Source organism: Canis lupus, chromosome X, assembly GCF_003254725.2.
Source record: "Canis lupus dingo isolate Sandy chromosome X, ASM325472v2, whole genome shotgun sequence".
Taxonomy (NCBI): domain Eukaryota; kingdom Metazoa; phylum Chordata; class Mammalia; order Carnivora; family Canidae; genus Canis; species Canis lupus.
The window spans coordinates 43,211,813-43,237,500 of record NC_064281.1 but is presented as its reverse complement, the minus strand read 5'-3'; the positions used below and the strand labels follow the sequence as shown (position 1 = coordinate 43,237,500).

General features: G+C 40.4%; 1 protein-coding gene across 1 annotated transcript in view; it reads left to right on the top strand.

Annotated features, from left to right (window-relative positions):
* Window positions 1-25,688, top strand: part of DGKK (diacylglycerol kinase kappa) — a 188,082-nt gene that overhangs the window by 1,132 nt on the left and 161,262 nt on the right. The window lies entirely within an intron of this gene.

The window sequence follows — 25,688 nt, the reverse complement described above, 5'->3', positions numbered from 1 at the left end:
AGGGGGGTTATCAGCAGGGACACATCTGGCGGCTCTCCAAGGAGATGCCCGCGCCTCCGCCGGCTGCTTGGGAGCTGGTATTCAGGGTGGGGATGAGGGGATGGGCGGCGCCCACGCGCACTGCAGGGGAAGGGCAGGGTTCGCTGGGGAGGAGGGGGAGAGGATGATTGTGTCGAAGCCACCATTCCATCTGTCTGCAGGATTTCCCGGCAGGTAGGTGCAAACACTGTGATATGGTGATGGTCCGCGTCACAAGCGGGCGACTGGCATCCCGCACAGGGGCCAGTTGGAATGGTACAGGAGTCCCGGTTTAGATACACCAAAATAGGAGTTGGTATTTGAGAGCGTGTGAATGGAAGTCCTCATCTCTTCCAGTTTTCAGAGATGCCTTCCTAAACATTGCGCTTTGCCTGGAGAAGACGAGTGGAGGATCCTCGCGCACCCGCGGGGGTGGGGGGAGGAGGGAGGAAGAAGGTTTTCTCTGTTTGCCTTGGACCCCCTGAAACCCCGTTGGCTCTTCAGGTGGAGTCTGTCTTTCTTGCTTTCTCTGTACTCCCCCTACTCTTCCTTTCCCCTGAACTTCGTTCCACGGGACTGTGAATACAATGATAATGCATAGATACACCTTGATTTAGCTTCCCCTGCAGGGGAAAAAAAAAACACGAAACAAAACACAGAAACAACACACCACACCAACAGTACCCGTCCGTCCTGTTGCCTGGCAGGGCGTAGGGACGGGGCTCTGGAATCCTTCTGCTTCGGTCCGCACACTTGTAGAATGTAGGGGAAGGGGGCAGAACTTGGCAACGCGAAATGGAAATGGAAGCGCTGGTTGCTTCCTGAGTTATGAGTAGGGAGGCTTGAGTTTGCAAAATAACTGCAATGATAAATGACTGAATAAGAGGAAGACTAAAGCAAAAAGTTTCACAGGGGAAAAAAGTGCAGAGGTTTAAAAATAAATAAAATAGGACTGTAGGAGACTAAAACAAGTTGTTTTTTAATCCAACAAACCGGCTCTCACCAGGGTGTGGATCCCCCCGCCCCGCCCTGCTGCAGCTCTTTCCTTCAGTGATCTCAGGAAAGGAAAGGGCGTGCAGACCAGTGATCACCCTAACCTGATATGTGCTCTGGTCTTTTTGGAAGAGTTTGCCTTGAGGCTGGTGGGAGGGAGACCAGCAGGGACCACCTGAGCTATGGCCTTCTTAAGTGAGATTTTGGAAACATGGTTCAGAAACTGACACCTGGGGACTTAATTTCCAGGATGTCCAGCAAATATATGGCCTCTTCCGCCCCTGAAAGACTGGAGGCCAGAAGCTGCTTGGATGAGCCCTGTGACAGTGGGGGAGCATATCCCACGAGCTTGACATGAAAATATCTGTTGCCAGACAGATAAGGAGGATCCAGGTAAGAGGAATCAGGTTAACTTCCTCTACATAGTGCCCTCTCAGAGTGCTGGTGGACTGACCCAGAGGCATTTGGCAGCCCTGACAGGGGACTCGGACCCCGCCCAAGGTTTGGCTTTGCCCTTGGTAGAGTTAGTCATTTATCTTTTAGAATAGGGTGAAGAACCCTGACCATTCGCTAAGAGGGTCATGCAGATGAACCCATCAGTGGCTCTAGATGATTTTGAAGGATGCAAAGGATCTGGATAAATGCTCAGATTGCTGGGAGCCAAACCCCTCTTCAACACCCAAGGTGTTGCTATATAATTGCTCTCTGGTGCCGATAAGAACATCTGATTTTCAGTGATATGACTGTTCTCTGCTGCATCCTCCTCAGGCAAACAGTGCCCAGAGCCAGCTGATTTGCATCTTCATGTTCAAGGCAAACAGGTTGCCATCTTAGCTAAGGAGGTGATGTTCTCAGACACTGCCTCCTTGAGGCAGGCTTGGGGAAACACACACAGGCTCAGAGATCATAACAAAATTCAGCTGTAATCATACAGTGAAATCCTGCATGGCAAGGCACAGTCAGTACCAGTAGCATGAAACTAGTCTGAGAGGTCAAAGGATGAAATGAGTGAAAGACATGTTTAGATGTGACTGCAGGTTTCTCCTAGATAATTTTTGCTGACTGGTATTGCAGGAAAAAAAAAAACAAAACAAAAAACAAAAAAAAAAAAAAACAAAAAAAAAAACAACAACAACAACAAAAAACCCCAACATCTTCCAGTGTATAGGCTGCTCTCTTTTCAGGTTTCAGAACCTGTTGGTTGAAAATCAATGCCAGTCATGAGGGTAGAGATTAAGGAAAGGGGGCTCATGTCATCTTTCCAAATAGATACCAGGATAACACAGTCTTGTGAAGCAAACTTGTCTATTTCCTTCCTTTCTAAAATGTTTTGATTTCCAGGAAATGAGCCATGATTTCCCACCTGGTGGCAGCAAGTGTAAGTAAGGATGTGTGAATTGATTCTTTAACAATGCTATGACTTGCTTGGGGGGAGTGGGGCTTATATGAAGTGTCCTATATTTGTTTCCCTGCCCTCACCTATGGTTGAAGAAAGGTAATTTATGTTTTTATTAGTTGGGTTTGACTAGCTATGAAATTATAATCACACCATACAGGTGACTGTAGAAAATCTGAAAAGAAATACACTTTTGTGGCTTTTATTTCTGGGATGGGGAGGGGTATGTGATAAGAGATCACTTGCCATTTACCATTACACCCCACACCATACCAGAGCAGTTTTCTGGTATTTTTTTGCGCACACTTTCTTGCAAAGTAGCAAGCATTTGTTTATATAATATCTGGTCATTCTTGCCTGAATACTTTATCATTTTACTTATTTCTGAGCTTCTCAAAGGTAGGTGCTGTCTCTCCCCCTCAGTACCTAGTACAATTCAGCCATCCCTATTTTTGCTCAGTAAACACTCACTGAAGCTTGAAACCTATCAATTCCATTTCCAATAACAACATAGAGACTGCTGCTGTGAATGAATAAAAATGTATTCTCATTGATTTCTGAGTGAGAAGTAAATGCTTATTTAAATAGCCTGGAATATATAGCCTTTGAGGAAATGCAGTCAATCTTTTCCTTTTCAGAATGGATGTTAGAACCATAATTAAAAAGCAAATTACCAACAATTAAAAAAATGGTTTGGAAAGTGTCCTTATCCCCTGCAGTCCCAACAGCAGCAGACTAGTGATGATGTTGTTGGTTTCAGGGGTAATAAATTTTTTTCCTAAGTGAACAGTATATCTGCAGTGACTAGAAACAGCTTTGGGATTGTAAAATCAAATGTTTAACCTGTTGAAGGTCAGGATGAAATTACTTTCTTTCCTCTTAGGTTTGTTTCCCACCCCCCCTTGCCAGGTTTTGATGAAACCATCTGATTTATTTGGTATATTCTGAGAGATCTGAGCTTTTGCTGCAGTATATTCTAGAAAAGATAATGAGATATTTGGTCAGTCATCTTTCTTTTCTGAGAATATGATTCTTATGTGTTTATTAAAATCTCTGACAGGGGCATCTGCACATCTACAGCCCAAAATGAAAGGCTGATCTATTGCCCAATGTGCTCCCAAGGAAAAGGGGGAAATCCATAGAGGCCAGGAAACCATTCAGGGATATTATAATAAGGATTATTTAATCCCTTCTGCTGGTATGGTATTTTAGAGTTTGTAGAATGCTTTCCTCTACATTATTAACTCTATTTCCCTTGAAGAAGGCAGCAGGGTGGGAGAAGGCAAAAATAAAACTTGCTGCCTAATAGGATATAACTATTAATTTATCTAATGTGTTTTTTTGAAGAAAAAAAAAAAACCAACATAGGGCTTTCTGTGACACATTGGATCCTCATTTGCCTAAGAACAATTTGTAAGCTGACACTCCCTCAGCCTGGATTTTTTTCAAAGCAGCAATTGTTGTTCCTGTTTGATGCTCCCAGCGGGGGGCCATCCTAGAACAGGAGTCCGAGAAGGAAGGAGAAGAGGCAGAGACACAAGACCCTGAACCTCTTGTCCCTGAACCTATTACTCCCAAAGACCATTTTTTTTTTTGGAAAGAAAATAAACAGAAATTCTGCTAGGGATAGGATGCCCAACCTTTCTAAAGACTGCCGACCATAATTCCCTCAGTGGAAAAAAATTAATTTTAAGGATTAAAAAAAGAAAGCATCCATTCCTAAAGGGAGATGCCCTACCATCACCAAAGCAAGTAAGCCTTATTCTTAAAATAGAAAAACAAATTTACAAATTAAAAAAGAAAGGAACAGTGGCCCCAGATAATGAAACTTATCCCTCCCCTAAAAATTATTTTAAGAAAAAAGAAAGAAATTCTAAAGGGAGGTGTTCCTCACCTTCATCAAAAGCCATGAAACTTATGTCCCCAAGAGAAAAATTAATGAGGAAAAGAGAGAAACCACCTCAAGGTCAACAATATTTCTAGCCTTAAAAAATCCATGAAATTTATGAACTTGATTTTCACCCCACCACTCATGCCCAATCCCTTGCAAAAATTATGGGGCAAAAATAAATCTCCCAAAGGGGAGTCTCACCAAATCTCCCTAAAGTTGTTTGGGGAGAAATGTCCAGAATAGGCAAATCCTTAGAGACTGAAAAGTAGATAAGTCATAGCCTAGGGCTTGGGAGAAGAAGGAGGGGGAAGTGTGGGTGATGGCGAAAGGATACAGTTTCTTTGGAAGATGATAAAAATGTTCTGAAATTAGATAGTGGTGATGGCTACACAACCCTGTGAATATGCTAAAAAACACTGACTTCGTATACTTTTCCTGGTGAATTTTGTAGTATGTTAAATCGAATTCTTAAAAATATGTGTAAAAGAGATCACACTCCTCCAACTGCAAAATAATGAACCTACTGTCTTCCACAAATAAACAAAGGAACAAATGAATACATAAGGAAAAAAGAAAATTTTAAAAAGGAACCAAAAGACAGGGGGATCCTCTTAAGGGCAGGGCCTCCAACTTCACCAAGGAAAATAACTTTTGTTCACCGCCTGATTTTCTCTCTTGGGGAAATACAAACAAAAAGGAAGTCTTTTTAATGGCAGATACTTTCAAAATCATCAAAGTCCATGAAACTTATCAATCCTTCCATCCCAGAAACACACAAATGTTTTAACAAAATGCTGAGTGAAAAAGAAAGAAATTAAAGGACCGGGCCCCTGATCTTACCAAACATGGTAAATTTTTAATTCCCAGAAAAGGAGAAAAAAGAAACAAAAGAGATCAATCATTCCCCTGTCAAGGGGAGATGCCCCATCCTCACCAAAGCACATGAACTTTATTCTCAAAATACAATTTTTTAAGATTTAAAAGAAAAATCAATAATGGAAAGACGGGGATCCCTGGGTGGCGCAGCGGTTTGGCGCCTGCCTTTGGCCCGGGGCACGATCCTGGAGACCCGGGATCGAATCCCATGTCGGGCTCCCGGTGCATGGAGCCTGCTTCTCCCTCTGCCTGTGTCTCTGCCTCTCTCTCTCTCTCTGTGACTATCATAAATAAATAAAAATTAAAAAAAAAAAATTTAACTACACAAGAAAACTGAAGCCCAGAGCAATTGCTCACCTTGCCCAAAGCCATACAGCTTGCCCAGGTAGAGACAAGATTCAAACATGGATTTAAAAAAAAAAAAAAAATAATGGAAAGACGTGTGTTGGTGGAGGGGATATATCAATGAAATCAAAACAAAATAAAAATTTAAAAGTAAATAAATAAAAAAATAAATCCTCTTAAAAGAGAAATACTCCAGCCTTGTAAAGGCACATGAACTTTTTTTGTCAAGATACAGCAAAAACAAATGTCAATTCTTTAAAGAAGAAAAAAATAAAAGGAAATCCTTCTAGTGGGAGATGATCTGAATTTATTCAAACCCCAAAGCTTAATTCTTAATATAGGAAATTTAAAAATTGGAGGAATGAATAGAGAGAGAAACAGAAACAAAACCAAGTTGTCCCTAGCCTCAACAGAACCCCTTTATTCTCAAAACAAGAAAATACATTTAGGATTAGGGAGAAAGAAGGGAAAAAATGAATAGGATATTTTCAGAGAAAACTTTTTAGCGAATGAAAATGCCCCAAACTCACCAAAGTCCCTGAACATTTTTCTCCAAACAAACAAAAAAGAAGGAAGGAAGAGAGCCAAGGGGTGGGGAAAGAGAGGTAGAAGGGGAGGGAAAGTGTGGTAAAGAAAGGGAGTAGAGAGAGAGGATGGAAAGGAATGAAAGGTAGATGAAAATAAAATTAAGGGACAATTTTTAAAAGAAAAAATTCTTCTCAGGGAAGGTACACCAATCCTTTATTGACAATATTGCATATTATTCCTGATGATCAACCCACTCTACCTCTACCAAAAAGAGAAAAAAAAAATCCCCCACAAAATCTCTTTCTAAAGCTTCTTCAAGGCGAAATACACCCAATCTCACCCAAACCCTTACTTATCTCCCAGCCTTCAAGTATTTTTTTTATTTATTTTTATTTATTTTTAATTTTTTTTTGCCTTCAAGTATTTTTTAATGAAATAAAATAAAATTCTTTTTACAGAACGGTGTGCTCAATCTTATTTCTTCCAAATTAACTCTTTATTTGAAAGGAAATGAAAGAAAATTCCCCCACCCCACCAGGGGGGTTCCCAATCTCACTAAAACCAGTGGCCCTTATAGTTTTGCACTCACAAAACCTAATTTTTTTAAAAAATGGAAATCCTCCAAACCTAAGATGTGCTCACACAACCCCACTAAAAGCAAAGGATCTTTTGCCCCCAGACATTTTTCAAAAGAAAAATCCTTCCATCATCATAAGAGATGCCTTCAATTTTACTAAAATCAATCGAGTTTATTCCTTTCCACATCCACAAGGAAAGCTAAGTCAGAAAAGAATGGTAAGAGAAAAAGAAATTCTCCTAACCTAAAGCATGCTGGACACAATCTCACCAACGTCATTAAACTTAATTCCCCTAAAGCAATTGAAAAAAAAAAGGAAGGGAGAGAGAAGAGCTTGTCTTTTAAGAAAAAGTGCTCTCTACACCTACCCCACTCTAAAGACTTCCTAGGAAATATTATACAAAGAAAAGGTAATATCATTCTAGAACCGTGCCAATGAACCTTAAATTCAGAACCTGAGGCTGAAGGGTAGTAAATGTTTAATCCCAGGCTGGTTTCCCTCTGTCCCAAGTGCAACCCATTTCTGGTTACCTTCCCCATCCGTCACTCTGGCTGTGCACTCCGGAAAGGCAAACCGTGCCCAGGGAAAACAAAATTAGGAAAGCAAACCTTCCAGGGGAAAAATCATATACCACCTTTCCCAACCAAACAGAAATGATTTGGGGGATTAGCTGCGTCATCCCCCTCTAACGCTATAGAAATTCAAGCAATGACGCTCTATTAACTTCCAAATTAGACCCACACTTACCTAGCAGAGAAGGACCCTTAGCCAGCTCAATAATAGGTTTCTCAAGGTGGTTGTCTGATCATGTGCTCACTTAAATGTTTGTTCTCTAGAGTTACAAAGGGTTTGATTTTCACAAATACATAAAGTTTGTAAGTTAGATTTATAAGCAGAAACTAAGACTCAATGTTTTCTAAAGTTTTTAATTCATTTACTTTTTTAAAAATTAAATTGAGTACCTGTTTTATATCCTCTATGCTCAGCACTGAGGATTTCATGGGGGGAGAGTCATAGAGATAAGGCTCCTTTAAACCACACTCATAAAGGAGATGCCCACTTACCAAAACAGATATGGGGGGGGGAGCGATTATTTGTTTTACTAGAAGTTTTGCTGACGCATTCATTTAAATAGTCAGTTTCCTCAGCATACCTCTTCTTAAATAAAAATTTTGTGTAATCAAAGAAAGGAGATGTATCTTAATTTCAGAGAAATTGGGAAATCAAAAATGCTTCCAAAAAATAAATAAAAATAATGTAGCACCCCACCACTCAAGATTAAGTATCAAGAGATAATTGCTATTTTGTTGAGATTTTTTTCCATTTATTTTCCCTGAAAATATGCTTATATGTGCTTGTAATCTAGAGTAGTTAAGACTTTATTTTTTTTTAATTTTTATTTATTTATGATAGTCACAGAGAGAGAGAGAGGTGCAGAGACACAGGCAGAGGGAGAAGCAGGCTCCATGCACCAGGAGCCCGATGTGGGATTCGATCCCGGGTCTCCAGGATCACGCCCTGGGCCAAAGGCAGGCGCCAAACCTCTGCGCCACCCAGGGATCCCAGTTAAGACTTTAAAGGGATGTACAATTGTGTCTCAGGCTCTCCCCTACTCATTACCTCCCTCACTTAATTATTAGATCATAGGCATTGTTCTACACTGTATTTAAGAAACAACTGTTAATTTTAGCCTAAAGTTTATCCAGTCAAATGCCTGCCTGTATGATCTGATTGATAAACATATGCCGGAAACAGAAATGTTCAGAGATATTCTTGCAGTGTAAAGCAATGAGGGTATAGATTGTTGCATATACAATTGGCAGTTTGAGCTCACATTTACTAAGTGCACTTTTTTTAGACATCCAGATTTCATTTATCCAACTAGCTTTCGTGATTTTGACTTGAAGCGGGAAACCCAGGGCAAAACCCACACCTTTCTCACTGTTAAATTCCCAACAGGAAAATCTAAATTTAAATTTCTAAGACTCTGTTGGGCCACTTTTAACCATATGCAAAAATGCACTAATGGTTTTGTCTCTTTAACACACAGTTACAAACCTTGCTCATTTGGGTTCCTCCTACCCAGAAGGGAAATACTTTTGTTTGAAGACATTATCAACAATTATAAGGAGATAGAATATTCATTCGACTTTCATTAACCAAATGTGGTAGAAAATTGAGAGAGTTAATAAACTGTATACAATCCAACTGAGGTTGAAAATGTAAAAGGCGAGTGTAATGTGGTATTGAGTAACATCAAAGTCTGTAGCACTTGGAGATTTTCATCTTCCAAAGCATTGCAGGCATTTTCTGTTTAAGCCTTTTTCTTTAAAGTGATTGTAAAAGAGATTTCGACCCTGAGCACAGTGATTCCCACCTACCTTCTTGGTTTCCTCCTAGCACAGGGCAAGGCACATGATACTGGGGGATTCTGAGAGATTAGCGTGATGCTCCAACCCAGAGCTTTGCAGAATTCTTCCAAAACAAAAGGCAGTAGACCTGAGGAATGAGCCTACCTCTGCCTCCAGGAGTAGGAGGCGGGGTAAGCACTGCTTGCAGGGCTCAACTAAGTACTTCCAGAATCCTGGATATTCATTCATTTGCCTTCACCTGCAGCTAAGGTCTCTACCTATTCTCTTCTGGGATTTTGCCTTCTGAGGCAAGAAATGAAAGGTACCTCCTGAGTAAAAACAAAATTGTTAATCTCCTTGGCTCTGAGGAGAGACCCTTGAAACCAGGAAAGTTTCTTTTCTATTTAACTTGGGCTCTGTCAAGTGAGTCCCCCCACTCTCACTTGACTCTTCACTCTATGAAGCTGGCTCCAGCATTAAGCAGGATCCTCTGAACCCCACGTCTAACAGTAGTCCCTGCTTTACCTTGATTAGTAAGTTTCCCTCAGCCGGTGTCATTTGCGTTTATTATGTACCTTGAACATACTATTTCTTGGTTTATTTACATCACTGCACAAGTCCCTTGCCATATAAAAGAAACAATGTGATGTAGCTTTACTAAAACAACTAAGCATGAACAGCAAAGAGGAAAGTAAAGAGTAAATGAGGCTACAGAATGAAACTATTGATTTCAGAAAATTAACAAGTTTGTGCCCTTCTCAGTAACCTCAATTAATGCTTTCAGTGACAGTTTCCCTCCTGCCAGGCTTGAATAGACCATAACTTTTCTCTTACTCAGAATTTGGATATTACTGTCCCTTTCTCATGCCCTCATCTTACTCTGCTTGACCATTAAGACTAATTAAAACAATAATTTTGGCATTGTCCTGGTCTGTTTTGCTTTAATGTTCTCAAATTGGTGACTAGATCTCCAGGGCATTTCTTTGTTTGTTACACGTGGAATCAAAGCATCCATTTGGTGGCTGCTTTGTGGTTTTCTTAGTATACTGCTTTTCACTAGTGAATTGTCTTTCTAGAAATGCCTGGAAAAGCCTTACTTTGCCTTTCCATCATCCCTCATCGGCACTAAAGTTTTTAAGAGTTTGTCCATCTCATCTTCTAATGATGGAAAAACAAACATAGATATTCCCAAGCAGTTTGAAAGCTTGCTTGCTTTGTTAGGTAGTTTGTTTGTTGGGGTTTTCTTTGTTTGTTTTGTATCCAGTATAGCAAAGCATCACTGTGAACTACACATAAAAATATTTGTTAATTAGCTCATTAAATGTTTGATAGTTATGTAATTGGTATATAAGATGCTTTACAATAGGATACATATTTGGAGGATTATTACATGGGTATTTTAGAGTATTTTACTGATATTTGGGAGAAATTGGTTGGAGTTTTTAAGATGAAATGGGAATGCATTATTACTTTTCCAACATAGAATAATGGAATAAATTTTCCCACTATCCAAGTCACTATCAACAAGTTTTCAGAGGTGGATTAGATTCATATGTGAGGGAATGACTGATAGCAAATTCACTTTGGTATAAGAAATTTAGGGGAGGGGTGCCTGGATGGCTCTGTGGTTGAGCATCTGTGTTCGGCTCAGGCTCAGGTCATGATGCCGGGATGCTGGGATAGAGTCTCACATCAGGCTCACTGCAGGGGTTCTCCTGGTTCCTGGTTCTCCCTCTGCCTATGTCTCTGCCTCTCTGTGTGTCTTTCAAGAATAAATAAATAAAACTTTTACTTAAAAAAGAAATGTAAGGGAAAAATATAAAGTTGTTTGAGGTAAGTGAGGTATATTGTTCCCAATATATCCTCCTCAAACCCAGAGAAGACAAGAATTAAATTAAGCAGTGACGCTATACAGTAGAAGTGAGGTTATCCCTGAATTGGGCAGGTGAGGCTAAGGCCAACAGACAGAAGAGCAAGGCCTTTGGTATAGTAAATGGAACAAGAAAAAAAATGGCCACTCGAATAGAATCATAGAGTACACATTGAAATAATGTGGAAAATCAAGTGGACAAAGTCCTATTGAAACTTTGAAGTCAACTGACAAGATTGTGTGTTTCATCCAACTGATGACATACAGCCATTAGAGGGCTGTTGGTTAGTAAAATAGCATGGCTGAAGCCAAGGATTGGTTGATGGAGCATATAATTAAAAAACTAACTTTCAATGTCTTTGTATGCCATATTCCAAATTAAACTACTAAAGTTAAAAGTGGAAGAAAAGAATCATATTATCTAGTGTCCTTTTTCTATCATTTTGGGCCTCCTTTGCACTTTTGTAAGTGGCTGGTCTGCTTTCTCTACGATATTTTTTCTATTTCAATTTTTTTTTAAATTTTTATTTATTTATGATAGTCACAGAGAGAGAGAGAGAGGCAGAGACACAGGCAGAGGGAGAAGCAGGCTCCATGCACCGGGAGCCCGATGTGGGATTCGATCCCGGGTCTCCAGAATCGCGCCCTGGGCCAAAGGCGGGCGCCAAACCGCTGCGCCACCCAGGGATCCCCTATTTTTTCTATTTCATATCACAGAGTTTTCTATAGCAAAAGTAAGAAGCCTTGATGGGAATCCATGAAGTGTCCTGAAAAGGACCTTTGGGGATCAGCTGACCTAATATGTTTAAAACCTTTTTAGCAGTAGAATCTTTTTAATATTTTATTGATGAAATCTTAAATGAAAGTCTAATATTTGATATAAATACAAGAAGTGTTTCATTAGTCCTTTTCTATGCTATGGGTTTGTAATTGTTGTACATCTCTAATTGTTTTTAAATTTTTTTTTTTATTTATGCTAGTCAGAGAGAGAGAGGGAGGCAGAGACACAGGCAGAGGGAGAAGCAGGCTCCATGCACCGGGAGCCCAACGTGGGATTCGATCCCGGATCTCCAGGATCGCGCCCTGGGCCAAAGGCAGGCGCCAAACCGCTGCGCCACCCAGGGATCCCTACATCTCTAATTGTTGATGTACATTTCTAATTGTTTATTTTAAGCTAAGGGGAAAGCAAGTTTGCACTCCCTGTTTATTCCTGGTTTCTTAGCAAAGGTGCTGGTGATGTAAGAAGACATTGAATAGGAAAAAGAAGCAAGTCAGAGTTTAAAATTTGGCCTAAAACATTCCATAAATTAATAATACTCTCCTGGAAACATAGCCATTCTGGAGAGTTCCTCCTTATCCCACACCCCAAGAATGTGTTACAATAGGCCTCATAAAGTGGATTGTCATAATGTGCACTGTCTTTGCTTATAGGAACATTTTTATTATGGGAGATTGTATTCTTGACCAAGGATACTATACCAAGTAAATTGTAGGTATAACTAAAAATATGTAGTAAGAGCTACATATTTTTATAATATGTATAATAAAATCAGCTTCTGTAATAATTTAAAATAGCAAAATTGTTCCAAGTCCTATAAAATGGGCATAAATGTACCATATACATTGATTTTGTAAGGGGCCCTAGTGTACTATAAAGTGTACATGCAGCACATAAAAGAGTCAATTCTACATAAATTTAATCTATTGTTATTATTTATTTAAAAATTGCACTGCCTGCATCCAGAAAGAATATGAAGTATTCTACAAAATTAAACACATATAAAACAGGACGATTAAGCACAACTAAAAACAGGACAAAACCAATTCAATGCAGTGGTGAATGAGACTTTAAACTAATATATGCTAGTTATAATAAACCCCAATTACACATTTAATTAGCAGGAATTTTGTTTGCTGCCTTTGGTGCTTGAAGGACTTTGGGGAATGATTTGAATGACTCAGGCCTCTTAAAGTTGGTATCCAAGGAAGTTGAGCTGATGCTTCATTTTTATGTGATACATCTTCCTGTCACAAGCTGCAGCAACCACAAAATGAGGAGCTAAAGGTTGCCAGGATTGTGGCATAGGTGTTAATTAACTGTCCTAGAAGGCCAAGGATTGGGTTATTTTGGCATGCCTGCATTTCTCTAATATCATAATGCATGTGTCTGTGAAACATGTAAGTATGGAACCTTCTCAAATAAAATAGTATTTCAAATAAAATTTCTCAAATAAATCCAAATAGTACTATTTAACCAGGTTCAATTGTTTAGACTCTTTCTTAGATTGAGAGTTACTTCACATTGGTTCTAGTCATAATTCCACTTTACATAGCTGTGCAATATGGGGTAAATTGCTTAATCTTTCCATGGCTTAGCTTTTGTGTCTCTTAAATGAAGCCAATAATGTGCTGCTGACTCAGCTCAGTTCAGCAGTCTCCTCCAGCAAGTCTTTACTGGTATCCCATCTGGGCTAGGTGCTCTTCTTCTGGGCTCCCATAGCACCCTATACAAACTTCTCAATTGCCATATATACCGAGATTATCAGCTTGTGTATCCCATTAGGACTATAAGGATAAGGCCCTAAGGGCCTAACATACTGCCTTCCACTCAATAAATTGTGGCTGAACTACTTTATAAAAATATCTTACAAGCTCATGGAGAAATTAGGTCTAAAACATAGATTTTTAAAATAAGAAATCTGCAAATGCTAGCTTATTTCAGGATCATTTGTAAATGTACCATATTTGTTGTCATCACTTTCTGTTTTTAGGTATGCAGATAAGTATTGATATATTCACCTCGCCAAAAATGAACTTAGCTATTCAAGTGCATTACCTGTAGGTGATGGTAGGCAGGGCTGCCTCATATCCTCCCAGAGGGTTGTAGTTTTTCTAACTCATACAGAGAGCAACTCATGCTCCTACCCATCAGGAGCAGCTCTGTACTGATCATGTGGTCTTTGGCCATAATATAGTTAATCTTTGGCCATAAATATAGTTAATTTTGATGAAAATGAGAACAATGAGTTATTTAGCCAGTTATTCAAAAAATGCAAATTCATTCAAACACTCAAGTAGAACAACACTAAAGAATATTATACTTCAGTGTAGTATATAGAGAACAAAGTTAAACAAATAACTAGGTACCATCTGTTACCCTTTTCACTATCTTAACTATTAATCAGAATTTAATCTATGGTATTCATTTCACATTAATTGAAAAGCTCCTGATTCGTTAACTTGATGTCAAGTTTCTCCTATAGCTAGCACTTGAATTTGGAACTAGGTGTCGGGGCACCTGGGTGTCTCAATCGGTCAATCATTTGCCTTTGGCTCAGGTCATGATCCCAGGGTCCTGGGATCAAGCCCCGCATAGGGCTCCCTGCTCAGCAGGGAGTCTGCTTCTCCCCCTATCCTTCCCTGCTGCTTGCAATCTGTCTCTTATGTACTCTCTCTCTCTCTCTCAAATAAATCAAATCTTTAAAAAAAGGAACTAGGCGTCAATGTGACCATTCCAAGGCTCTCCCTTTCTTGTGAGGACTAAGAATCAACAACTAAGTTTTGATGTCTCCTTGGCAGTCCAAATATTATCCAAAATAGCTTTCTACTAATTATGAGAAAAGCTTTAACTTGTCTTACCAATGCCTCTGATCAGATCAACACACTCATCTTGAAAATGGTTTGATCAGGAAAGAGAATATGGAGTCTCTTAACAGCCATCTTGTTTCCAATCAGAAGGAACAACTTTTCCCTTAAATAAGAGAGACAATTCTATCTTTTCTAAAATAGCAACCAGGAAAGATCACAACAGAAAGTTGTACAGTTTGTACATTATACAAGGCTGGCCTGTTTAAGGGGATACCTTTCACAAAGTAAGCCTATATATAGGCTTATATATATACAATTATATATATATATATATGTACATATATTCTACCAATTTTCCTGCAGATGGCAGTCAAGTGCCTTGCGCTAACAAAATTGGTATATTATGACAAATGGAAGTAAAATACCTTTAGTAAATGATGCCTTTTTCTGATGTGCCAATGGTGTGTTGTGGGCTGATCCGGCTGCTAATTTCTTGCATTTAAATACAATATCCCGGGCAGCCCAGGTGGCTCAGCAGTTTAGTGCTGCCTTCAGGCCAGGGTGTGATCCTGGAGACCTGGGATCAAGTCTTTCCTGCATGGAGCCTGCTTCTCCCTCTGCCTGCTTCTCTCTCTGCCTGTGTCTCTGCCTCTCTCTCTGTTTGTTAAATAAATAAATAAAATCTTTTAAATAAATAAATAAATACGATATCCCTCTTAACAACTCCCTAGAAGCCTATAAACCATATGCTCAGAACTGATCTATTTTATTTCATATTACAATTAACCTGAGCATCGTTTTTTTTTTTTTTATTTTTTTTTATAGAAGTAATGTCTATTGGTGTTCAATTTACTAACATACAGAATAACACCCAGTGCCCGTCACCCATTCACTCCCACCCCCCGCCCTCCTCCCCTTCTACCACCCCTAGTTCGTTTCCCAGAGTTAGCAGTCTTTACGTTCTGTCTCCCTTTCTGATATTTCCCACACATTTCTTCTCCCTTCCCTTATTTTCCCTTTCACTATTATTTATATTCCCCAAATGAATGAGAACATACAATGTTTGTCCTTCTCCGACTGACTTACTTCACTCAGCATAATACCCTCCAGTTCCATCCACGTTGAAGCAAATGGTGGGTATTTGTCATTTCTAATAGCTGAGTAATATTCCATTGTATACATAAACCACATCTTCTTTATCCATTCATCTTTCGCTGGACACCGAGGCTCCTTCCACAGTTTGGCTATCGTGGCCATTGCTGCTAGAAACATCGGGGTGCAGGTGTCCCGGCGTTTCATTGCATTTGTATCTTTGGGGTAAATCCCCAACAGTGCAATTGCTGGGTCGTAGGGCAGGTATATTTTTAACTGTTTGAGGAACCTCCACACAGTTTTCCAGAGTGGCTGCACCAGTTCACATTCCCACCAACAGTGTAAGAGGGTTCCCTTTTCTCCGCATCCTCTCCAACATTTGTGGTTTCCTGCCTTGTTAATTTGCCCCATTCTCACTGGTGTGAGGTGGTATCTCATTGTGGTTTTGATTTGTATTTCCCTGATGGCAAGGGATGCGGAGCATTTTCTCATGTGCTTCTTGGCCATGTCTATGTCTTCCTCTGTGAGATTTCTGTTCATGTCTTTTGCCCATTTCATGATTGGATTGTTTGTTTCTTTGGTGTTGAGTTTAATAAGTTCTTTATAGATCTTGGAAACTAGCCCTTTATCTGATATGTCATTTGCAAATATCTTCTCCCATTCTGTAGGTTGTCTTTGAGTTTTGTTGACTGTATCCTTTGCTGTGCAAAAGCTTCTTATCTTGATGAAGTCCCAATAGTTCATTTTTGCTTTTGTTTCTTTTGCCTTCGTGGATGTATCTTGCAAGAAGTTACTGTGGCCGAGTTCAAAAAGGGTGTTGCCTGTGTTCTTCTGTAGGATTTTGATGGAATCTTGTCTCACATTTAGATCTTTCATCCATTTTGAGTTTATCTTTGTGTATGGTGAAAGAGAGTGGTCTAGTTTCATTCTTCTGCATGTGGATGTCCAATTTTCCCAGCACCATTTATTGAAGAGACTGTCTTTCTTCCAATGGATAGTCTTTCTTCCTTTATCGAATATTAGTTGCCCATAAAGTTCAGGGTCCACTTCTGGATTCTCTATTCTGTTCCACTGATCTATGTGTCTGTTTTTGTGCCAGTACCACACTGTCTTGATGACCACAGCTTTGTAGTACAACCTGAAATCTGGCATTGTGATGCCCCCAGATATGGTTTTCTTTTTTAAAATTCCCCTGGCTATTCGGGGTCTTTTCTGATTCCACACAAATCTTAAAATAATTTGTTCTAACTCTCTGAAGAAAGTCCATGGTATTTTGATAGGGATTGCATTAAACGTGTATATTGCCCTGGGTAACATTGACATTTTCACAATATTAATTCTGCCAATCCATGAGCATGGAATATTTTTCCATCTCTTTGTGTCTTCCTCAATTTCTTTCAGAAGTGTTCTATAGTTTTGAGGGTATAGATCCTTTACATCTTTGGTGAGGTTTATTCCTAGGTATCTTATGCTTTTGGGTGCAATTGTAAATGGGATTGACCCCTTAATTTCTCTTTCTTCAGTCTCATTGTTAGTGTATAGAAATGCCACTGATTTCTGGGCATTGATTTTGTATCCTACCATGCTACCGAATTGCTGTATGAGTTCTAGCAATCTTGGGGTGGAGACTTTTGGGTTTTCTATGTAGAGTATCATGTCATCGGCGAAGAGGGAGAGTTTGACTTCTTCTTTGCCAATTTGAATGCCTTTAATGTCTTTTTGTTGTCTGATTGCTGAGGCTAGGACTTCCAGTACTATGTTGAATAGCAGTGGTGAGAGTGGACATCCCTGTCTTGTTCCTGATCTTAGGGGAAAGGCTCCCAGTGCTTCCCCATTGAGAATGATATTTGCTGTGGGCTTTTCATAGATGGCTTTTAAGATGTCGAGGAATGTTCCCTCTATCCCTACACTCTGAAGAGTTTTGATCAGGAATGGATGCTGTATTTTGTCAAATGCTTTCTCTGCATCCAATGAGAGGATCATATGGTTCTTGGTTTTTCTCTTGCTGATATGATGAATCACATTGATTGTTTTACGGGTGTTGAACCAGCCTTGTGTCCCAGGGATAAATCCTACTTGGTCATGGTGAATAATTTTCTTAATGTATTGTTGGATCCTATTGGCCAGTATCTTGTTGAGAATTTTTGCATCCATGTTCATCAGGGATATTGGTCTGTAATTCTCCTTTTTGGTGGGGGCTTTGTCTGGTTTTGGAATTAAGGTGATGCTGGCTTCATAGAACGAATTTGGAAGTACTCCATCTCTTTCTATCTTTCCAAACAGCTTTAGGAGAATAGGTATGGTTTCTTCTTTAAACGTTTGATAAAATTCCCCTGGGAAGCCATCTGGCCCTGGACTCTTGTGTCTTGGGAGGTTTTTGATGACTGCTTCAATTTCCTCCCTGGTTATTGGCCTGTTCAGGTTTTCTATTTCTTCCTGTTCCAGTTTTGGTAGTTTGTGGCTTTCCAGGAATGCGTCCATTTCTTCTAGATTGCCTAATTTATTGGCGTATAGCTGTTCATAATATGTTTTTAAAATCGTTTGTATTTCCTTGGTGTTGGTAGCGATCTCTCCTTTCTCATTCATGATTTTATTAATTTGAGTCTTCTCTCTCTTCTTTTTAATAAGGCTGGCTAATGGTTTATCTATCTTATTAATTCTTTCAAAGAACCAACTGCTGGTTCTGTTGATCTGTTCCACAATTCTTCTGGTCTCGATTTCATTGAGTTCTGCTCGAATCTTTATTAACTCCCTTCTTCTCTTGGGTGTAGGATCTATTTGCTGTTTTTTCTCTAGCTCCTTTATGTGTAAGGTTAGCTTTTGTATTTGAGTTCTTTCCAGTTTTTGAATGGATGCTTGTATTGCGATGTATTTCCCCCTTAGGACTGCTTTTGCTGCATCCCAAAGATTTTGAACGGTTGTATCTTCATTCTCATTAGTTTCCATGAATCTTTTTAATTCTTCCTTAATTTCCTGGTTGACCCTTTTATCTTTTAGCAGGATGGTCCTTAACCTCCATGTGTTTGAGGTCCTTCCAAACTTCTTGTTGTGATTTAGTTCTAATTTCAAGGCATTATGGTCCGAGAATATGCAGGGGACAATCCCAATCTTTTGGTATCGGTTCAGACCTGATTTGTGACCCAATATGTGGTCTATTCTGGAGAAAGTTCCATGTGCACTTGAGAAGAATGTGTATTATGTTGAGTTTGGATGTAAAGTTCTGTAGATATCTGTGAAATCCATCTGGTCCAGTGTATCATTTAAAGCTCTCGTTTCTTTGGAGATATTGTGCTTAGAAGACCTATCGAGTATAGAAAGAGCTAGATTGAAGTCACCAAGTATAAGTGTATTATTATCTAAGTATTTCTTCACTTTGGTTATTAATTGATTGATATATTTGGCAGCTCCCACATTCGGGGCATATATATTGAGGATTGTTAAGTCCTCTTGTTGAATAGATCCTTTAAGTATGATATAGTGTCCCTCTTCATCTCTCACTACAGTCTTTGGGGTAAATTTTGGTTTATCTGATATAAGGATGGCTACCCCTGCTTTCTTTTGAGGACCATTCGAATGGTAAATGGTTCTCCAACCTTTTATTTTCAGGCTGTAGGTGTCCTTCTGTCTAAAATGAGTCTCTTGTAGACAGCAAATAGATGGGTCCTGCTTTTTTATCCAGTCTGAAACCCTGCGCCTTTTGATGGGGTCATTAAGCCCGTTCACATTCAGAGTTACTATTGAGAGATATGAGTTTAGTGTCATCATGATATCTATTCAGTCCTTGTTTTTGTGGACTGTTCCACTGAACTTCTTCTTAAAGGGGAATTTTAAGAGTCCCCCTTAAAATTTCTTGCAGAGCTGGTTTGGAGGTCACATATTCTTTTAGTTGCTGCCTGTCTTGGAAGCTCTTTATCTCTCCTTCCATTTTGAATGAGAGCCTTGCTGGATAAAGTATTCTTGGTTGCATGTTCTTCTCATTTAGGACCCTGAATATCTCCTGCCAGCCCTTTCTGGCCTGCCAGGTCTCTGTGGAGAGGTCTGCTGTTACCCTAATACTCCTCCCCATAAAAGTCAGGGATTTCTTGTCTCTTGCTGCTTTAAGGATCTTCTCTTTATCTTTGGAATTTGCAAGCTTCACTATTAAATGTCCAGGTGTTGAACGGTTTTTATTGATTTTAGGGGGGGATCTCTCTTTTTCCTGGATCTGGATGCCTGTTTCCCTTCCCAGATTAGGAAAGTTTTCAGCTAGGATTTGTTCAAATACATATTCTGGCCCTCTGTCCCTTTCGGCGCCCTCGGGAACCCCAATTAAACGTAGGTTTTTCTTCCTCAGGCTGTCGTTTATTTCCCTTAATCTATCTTCATGGTCTTTTAATTGTTTGTCTCTTTTTTCCTCAGTTTTCCTCTTTGCTATCAACTTGTCTTCTATGTCACTCACTCGTTCTTCCACCTCGTTAACCCTCGTCGTTAGGACTTCTAGTTTGGATTGCATCTCATTCAATTGACTTTTAATTTCTGCCTGATTAGCTCTAAATTCTGCAGTCATGAAGTCTCTTGAGTCCTTTATACTTTTTTGTAGAGCCACCAGTAGCTGTATAATAGTGCTTCTGAATTGGCTTTCTGACATTGAATTGTAATCCAGATTTTGTAACTCTGTGGGAGAGAGGACTGTTTCTGATTCTTTCTTTTGAGGTGAGGTTTTCCTTCTAGTCATTTTGCTCAGTGCAGAGTGGCCAAAAGCAGGTTGTATTGGGAAAAAGAGAAAAAGAGAGGAGAGAAAGAAGGAAAGAAAAGAGAAAGAGAAAAAAAAGGGAAGAAAAAAAACGAAAAAAAAGAAGAAAAAGAGAAAGAAAAAGAAAGGAGAAAAAAAGGGGGTGGGGGAAGGAAACAAATCAAAAAGCAAAACAAAACAAAACAAACAAACAAAAAAGAACCACGGGGGAGTATCTTCTGATTCTGTGTACTTTAAGTCCCTTGGCTTCTCCTGGAAGTTGTCAGTCTAGCTGGTGTTCTGGGGGAGGGGCCTGTTGTGCTGATTTTCAGGTGTTAGCAGTTGGGGGAGGTGCTGTGCCCCTGCCTGGTGCAGGGCTCAGTGGGGGTTGTTTACCCCGTGAGGCCGCAGGAGGAACAGCCCCAGTGGCGGGGCAGCTCTGGAAACCTGGATTCAGCTCCGGCAGGAACTCCGTCTGCAGGGCCTGGAGGCTCCGGGCGGGGCCGCTGATCTGCTCAGCTCGGGGCAGGAGCGTCCTCGCTGTCCTGGGCCCTCCCGGCCTCTGCCTGTCCCGGGGGAGGCCGGATCCTGGGCTGTGTCCCGGCGCCCTGTGCTCCGGGGCCTGCGCTGTTGGATTCGCGCTCCCGGGCCGCGCAACCCCCTCCGCGGAGCTGCCGCCCGAGTCCCTCCGAGCTGCTCCTGGAACCGCGCAGGCCCCTCCGCACGGAGCCTCTTCCTCTGCCCGAGCCCCTCCGAGCTGCTCCCGCCCCGCAGCCCCCTCTGCGGAGCCGCCGCCCAAGCCCCTCCGAGCTGCTCCGGGTCCCGCCGTGCGCGCTGCAGCCCTTAGGGAGCTCGGCGCACTCTCCTGGGCGTGCGGTTGCTGTTACTGTCCCAGGGAACCCAAGGGCATCCTCGCCCTCCTGGGTCCTGCTCCAACTCCCTCGGAGCCCCTTTCCGCCCGGGAAGGTCGGTGCAGCTCCTGCTCCTCCGGGACGGGGCTCTCCTGTCCTGGGGACACTCGCCCCGGCCTCAGCCCGGCTCCTCGCGGGGCCCCTCCCCCTTGGAGGCCTTTGTTTCTTTATTTCTTTTTTCCCCCGTCTTCCTACCTTGATAGATGCGCGAACTCTTCTCACTGTAGCATTCCAGCTGGTCTCTCTTTAAATCTCAGGCCGAATTGATAGATTTTCAGGATAATTTGAAGGTTTTCTAGGTAATTTGGTGGAGACAGGTGATTTGGGGACCCTACTCTTCCGCCATCTTGCTCCTCCTCCGGTAAACTTTGTCTTTTGAGAATGAGGTGTATAATAAGCCACTTTAAATGGCTCCAGACAGTGGAGAAAACACAGGAAAGTCCAGACAGAATAATCTGAGAAGAAATTGATAAATGTTTGAAAAGTCCTAGTAGGTCCTCAGCTCTTTGCTGGTTGGTGTGGAAAGAACAAATGTAGGTGTAAAGTCTGCAATCTTATTTGGAAAAAAAGCAGGTACACTGGAGACAGGTATATAACAATACAAGGAAATATATGATTATATTACAGCATGTGTAGCACAGAGAATAATGTTATAGAATTATAAAAGAGGAACAATAAAGGATGGATTAGTTTTGGAAGCCTTCCTGATGGAAGTGAGATCAATTGAATTTAGATCTGGGAGCAGCATACACAGACTTGGAAGCAGTAGGGGGCTCCATTCAACTGATATCAAAGAGCTTTTAGAGAAAGACAGAGGGATTTGGACTTTATTCTGTACAGCAGGACAGTAAGAAGGATAGATTGGAGGAGAACAAGATAGGCAGTAAGGAGATTAGGCTGTTGCAAAAATCCAGGTGAGAGATGATTGTGGCTTGATTATTGCAAGTAATGATGATTATTCATTCATCTAAAATCATTTATTGGATACCTATTCTGTGTCAGGCACTGTGCTAATAACTGTAATTTACCTGAAAGAAATTATAGCCAAGCAAAGGAAATAAGACCAAGTATACAAATAACTGCAATCCTAAGGAGAAAATGATACTCATTTTAATACAAGAGAACCTCTGAGTTCAAAGGAGATAAGAATTGATTGGAGCCTAGCAGAATGGGGAGGGACTTAGGTTAAGAGATGAGTTAAAGTATATTTCGGAATTTTTCTTATTTGGGTGAAAGAACCAGGAGGAGTGATAAGAAGGTAATTCTGGGAAAGCAAAACAGTGTGAGCAAAGGAACTGAGGTGAGAAAACACTGGAGTTTTTGGAGGCCAGAGGATGTGCAGCTTCAAGGATACAGACAGAAATGCAGAACTGGGGGAAAATGGGAGTAGAACAACTGATTAGGGGAGGCGTGGGCAAGGAGGAAGGAAAATCATTAAGAGAGAAGCATAGGAGATGAACAACTTCTAATTTTCTTTCTACTTTGCAACTCATTCTTTTCTCAAACTCTGTCTGGATTCTTTCATTGTGCCACCCGAGGGTCCAGGATGCTTTTGTTTCATTTCTGGACTACCCAGTTCTACGTACCATCTTTCTCTAACATGAGAGTGTAGGCTCCTGTCTGATGTCCAAAGATACCCCGATCTGAGAAGGGAAATGATTCCCCCATGAATTTCATACATGGTCTGTTTCTATAGAAAGCAGCATCTATATTCAATCTTTTGTATTTAAGAGCATCTTCCAGTCTGTTTTGCTACTGTATATGCATGTCTGGCATGGAAGGCCTTGTAGTACATGTAAGAAACACTATTCCTAATCAACTTTCTCTGTATGCTTATAATATTAAATTTTCAAAATGAGCTTTCAGAGACCCTTCCCAATCATTCACGTTATGCCACAAAAAGTAGTCTTTTTAGACTACTACTTGATTTTTGTATTATACTTTAAAATTCCCATGTCCTATGTCCTTGGATTCCCAGTCCAACTATGTGTGTGATACTGGTTTTTATCCCCATTGTGCAGATGAGAAAACGTAGGCTAAAGTACACTTGACTACTAAGGATTGGAGTCAGGGTTCAAGATCAAGGCTCCTGACTCCAAAATTAGGCCCTAATTCATGCAGGCTAGTTGGCACAAGGTTTTCAAAGCAGCCCCATTGAGCCTAGAAATTATCTAGATTCCTCTAAACACAGTAGGATAATGGGAGCCACCTGACTTCATTTCAGGACTAATTAATTACCTTTATTAAAGCCAACCAAATGCACAGGCTTAAGATGAGACAAGGTTTTAAGGTAGTCTTAATGGTTGTTTTTTTTTTAATGCTGAAAAATGCTTTAGATGCTTATAATGATGATTCATTATGTTAATAATTGGGGACTTCCTGAGATCAGAATTCTCAAAAGGCTCTGCAATTCTTAAGAGATTAAAAATGCACCGGTCTCATCATTTGGCCCAAGAATTGAGATTTAAGAGGCTGATTCTATTCCTAGCTGTACCTTTGTGATTTGAGGTAAATCCTTTAAACTATCACTTTTTATTTATCCATTTATAAATAAGTATATTTCCCATGATAGAATATCTAGGAAGCACTTTAAAATTCTAGGCTCGAAAGTATATCAAAGCCTTATAAGTTCTGTAAAGCACTTTATACAGCTTCAAAATGACTGTGACATCGACACAAGGTGGAATTAGTTTATTAAAAACAAGCAAAGTATATGATGACAGGGTTCTAAAGCACAGATTTCTGCCTGCCTACTGTTTTTAATAGGTGCCAGTCAGGTCTGTGTTCCACTTTCACCTCCATCACAATGATGTTACCACTACTAGCTGGATCATCTTGCATCCCATCTCCTAGAGGGTCATATGTCACTAAGACTGATATCTCTGGTTGGAGATTTTTCTATGGTAGAAGACTAGTGAAGAAAGGTAATTCTCTAATTTCATTTCCTCCTTTTAAAGACTGTATTATGTGGAAGGGAAAATATTTTAGATTCTAGAATAATAGTCCTCTATTCTGCCCCTTAATGTTCCTGTGTATAAAATGGAGCTAGTAAGATTTGCTTCTGCCTGCAGAGGGGACAGTGTGAGACTAATGGTGGGAATTGCAATATAATAGAGTGAGCTTCAAAGTCAGATACATTGGGTTGAAAGCCCAGCTCTGTCATTTCTTAGCTCTGTGACCTTTGGGCAAAGACCTTCACTCACCTCTAGGAGTCTCATTTTTCTCATTTTACACATGAGACTAATTATTCCCACCTTGTAGGGCTGTTCTAAGGATCAACGGCATTTCAAGTGTTTAGTTCAGCACCTGGCACCTAGTTGGTTCTTTAAAAAATGGCAACTGTGCTTCTCCTTGCCGCTGCCTGCAGAGGTGACAGTCATCTCCTATTCGGTATCAAAGCCACCCTCAGAACCCTTGTGAAGCCCAAGATTGTTAAAAAGAGGACCACGAAGTTCATCCAGCGCCAGTCAGACCAATATGTTAAAATTAAGTGTAACTGCAGGAACCCAGAGGCATTGACAATAGGGTGCACGGAAGATTCAAGGGCCAGATCTTGATGCCCAACATCGGTTATGAAAGGAATAAGAAAACAGAGCACATGCTGCCCAGTAGCTTCCAGAAGTTTCTGGTCCACAATGTCTAGGAGCTTGAAGTGCTGCTGATGTGCAACAAATCTTACTGTGCAGAGATTGCTCACAGTGTCTCCTCCAAGAACCGCAAATCCATGGTGGAAAGAGCGGCCCAGATGGCCATCAGTTTCACCAATCCCAATGCCAGGCTGTGTAGTGAAAAAAATGAATAGACAGCTCACGTACACATTGTATTAATAACACCAGAAAACTATTTTTTAAAAGGTAGCTGCTACCACATGAAAGACACTGATTTTGTTTCAAGCAAATGCTGTGTTGTGTGTGTAATGTATATATTTGCTCACTGCCTCTGCTCTTTCTCTCTTTTAAGAGTGGTGAGTGTGGGGTGCCTGGGTGGCTCAGTTGGTTAAGTGTCTGCCTTCGGCTCAGGTCATGATCTCAGAGTCCTGGGAACCTAGCCCTACATTGGGCTCCCCACTCAGTGGGGTGTCTGCTTCTCCCTCTGCTCCTCCTCCAACCCATTCTCTCTCTCTCTCTCAAATACATAAAATCTTTGAAAAAATTTAAAAAGGGTGGATACCCATGCAAAGCAAGGAAAACTTAGAAGAATAAGGGTGTCATTGCTTAATAATGTATTTTAACATCAGAGTCAGTCATGTACCCCCTTTACTTACTGCTATCTTCTGGTTAGAGGGGTATGTCAAGATAGAGACTTGGAATTCAAGTCAACAAGTTTTTTTTTTTGCTTTAAATTTTTTTTATTGAGGTACAATCGATGTATAACACTATACTAGTTTCACGTGTACAACATAATTCCATATTTGTGTATATTGCAAAATGATCACCACAATAAGTCTAGTTAACATCTGTCACCATAATGTTATAACATTTTTTTCCTCCAGTCAACAAGTATTTATGAGCATGTTGTATGTGCCTCTCTGACTTAAGTT